Here is a 3,150-nt window from a genome sequence, read left to right as displayed (position 1 = left end):
TTATAATACCAAATATTGAAAGGTTGATAATTACTTACGTCCCATTCTGCATGTTGTTCACTTTCCTTTGCAGCTCCTTGGTGAGGCTTTTCAAGTCTATTTAATGCAATCCATTGATCCCTTACTTGCATTAGATTATCATGATATGGACATTACTAGATTACATTTTGAGATTCTAGGTTTGCCATATTCGGGAAAACTCCACACTCTCCTTTGGAGGGTAATTTTACACTATCCTTGTCACTCTTCCCATATAATACTTCTTTCTTTGATTCATGGCTTCATCAGCCACACTCTCTATGAAAACCATGACTACATAAATGGAGTGTTGACTATAAAGTATCCAATACTTGTATTTATGAAGACTGTCTCTCCTCAGTGTCTACAAAGCTCTGTTGGTGGCCTCATCAAAAGCCAATAGATCAGCGTGAGGATCAACGCATGATGCACGTGGTCCAGGGTGAGCTACAATTGAAAATGGTGAGAGAAGCATTACGCGAATCCCCAATAATGGTTAGTATTAGACAAGTCCCCAATAGGGACGTGGTCTAGTGAGAGGAGCATTAAGTAAGTTCCCAAAGAGAAGTGAGCTATGAATTGTAGATAGATTAGGATTGTCTAAATTTATATTAAATGGTTGGCCAAATGTCGTGAGTGATAGTGGCATTAGGAAACTCCCAAAAAGGAGTGAGGTATGGATTATAGGTAGATTTTGATAATTGTATGAACCTACATTTAATGGTTGGCCAAAATTTGTTGAGAAATGCATTAGGCAAGTCGCTAATAGGAGTGAGCTATGAATTATATATATATATTTGGAAAATTGTCTAAATCTACATTGAACAGTTGGTGAAATATAGTGAGAGGAGAATTAGACAAATCTATGGTCAGGGTTAGCATTAGGAAATTCTCTAATAGGGGTGAGGTCTAGTCAGAGGAGGAGTAGATCAGCCCCCACCAATATGAACTTTAGATAGATTTAAACAATTGTCCAAATTTATGTTCAATGATTGGCCAAATCTGGTGAGAAGAGGATTAGGCAAGTCCCTAATAGGAGGACTTCAACTTATAGATTTGAACAATTCTATCTTGAGTAGTTAATCAAATCTAGTGAGAAGCATCTAAATGAGTCCCTAGTAGGAGAAAGCTATGAATTATAGTTAGAATAGTCCAAATTGTTATTGAATGGTTGGCCAAATCTAGTGATATAAAAATAAGGTAAGTCTCCAAAATAAGGGTTAGACTTAGGGGTGAGGTCTAGTTAGCAAAGAATTATGGAGGTCCCCAATTGGAGTGAGCTATGTATTGTAGATAAATTTAGAAAATTATCCATTTAATTTATATTGAATAATTGGCCGAAACTAGTGAGATGAGCATTAGACAAGTCCCCAATGGGGGTGAGTAAATCTGTATTGAATGGTTAGCCAAATCTTGTAAGAAGAGCATTGGGCAAGTACCTAATATAAATGAGCTCTAAATTGTATGTAGATTTGGAAAATTGTCCAAATCTATATTGAATGGTTAGTGAAATCTAGTGAGAGGAGAATAAGGCAAATCCGGAGTAGGAATGAGATGTGAATTATATATTGGTTAGAAAAATTATCCAAATCAATATTGAATGGTTAGTAAAATCTAATGAGAGGAGAATAAGGTGAATCCCCAGTAGGAGTGAGCTATGAAGTGTATATAGATTTGGAAAAGTTTCCAAATCTATATCAACAATGAATGGTTGGCTAGAGGATCATTAGGCAAATCCCCAATAAGGGTTAGCCTACGTAAGTCTCCAATATGAGTGAGGTCTAGTGAGAGGAGAATTATGAAAGTCCCCAATAATAGCAAGCTATGAATTATAGTTAGATTTTGAAAATTGTCCAAATCTATATTATTGAATGGTTGGACAAACCTAGTGACATGATGTAGCATGCCCATCTTCAATAATACTACATGCCCATGAATTTATGGTCTTTTGTGATATAAAAAAATCAACATATTTAATAAACAATCTGTTTACACTTAGAATCTTAGAATTCTAAGTCCAAATTCAGAATTTGTGTGCGATTTTACCGTAATATAGGATTTTAGAGCATTCAAAACGGACACCTATTGAGCCTAACATAAAATTTTAGTTAAAATATTGCAAACTTAAACCTTAATAAATGCACGATTGGGTGTGCGATTGACAAACACTTAGCACCCCTATGACCAGGGAGATAACCCAAAAATTTTCACCGATTTTTTTTTCGCACCGTCGGGCACTCTAGCACCACGCATATCGAGGCCGGCATCCCAAATTAGGGGTCCCCGCTGCCCCAAAAAGATGTTGTACACACTCGAGCGTCAGCACAAGGACCAAAGGCCAACCGCCCTAGTACACGGTCCATATAGACCCCCACGTGGATGCCCATGCTGCTGAGACCCTAGAAGATACATGTGTACCATAGCTTTTGTCCACGCACAGGCACCACTTCTTTCCCCAGGCTCATGCAGGCCATAGGCCGGTATACTTTTACCATATACCGTCCTTTGCACCCATGCTTTGCTCTCCCTTTCCCTGCACCCGTACCTGTACCTGCACCTATATAAAGTCCCCAAACACCTTGTGACACCCTAGCACCCTGCTCTACCCGTACTTGTCATTCTGCCAGAGCGTCTACACCCGGTAGTCTGTGTGGAACTGTACTGTACTGTACTTGACAGCCTTCCAGCAACATTTTTGCCCGCCTCCAAGTAAGCCTTATGCAAAATATTTCTTACCTCCTCTCAACCTTGAGGGTAGAGTGTCCTTAGCTGCACCCCCCCCTTGGCGCGCGGTGACTTTAGTAAGGGATTTTAGTCTCTTAGAGGTGATTCACACCTAGGGGTTTTTTGCTCATAACTTGAGCAAACAAGCTCCAAATTGTGATATAGATGGGAATCGCATACCACAAGACCGTTGGGTATATGACCAAGCAATGTAGGTCTTACTCGGTCGACAGGGTAGCTGTTTTGGGACATAGCCCAATCCAGAGTCTACAACCCTTACCATCAGTCTTCCGTGTCTTAGAGACTGCAAAACCCCCATATTTGACCTATGTGGATCGCTCAAGTCTCATGTCTAGGATTTTTCTTTTATAATGAATAAGACTAATTATATTAGTCTAAAACCTTTGT

Source organism: Cibotium barometz, chromosome 23 (assembly GCF_041138505.1).
Source record: "Cibotium barometz isolate CiBa-2024 chromosome 23, ASM4113850v1, whole genome shotgun sequence".
Lineage (NCBI taxonomy): Eukaryota > Viridiplantae > Streptophyta > Polypodiopsida > Cyatheales > Cibotiaceae > Cibotium > Cibotium barometz.
The sequence above is the reverse complement of the archived record's forward strand: the minus strand, read 5'-3'. Positions refer to the sequence as shown.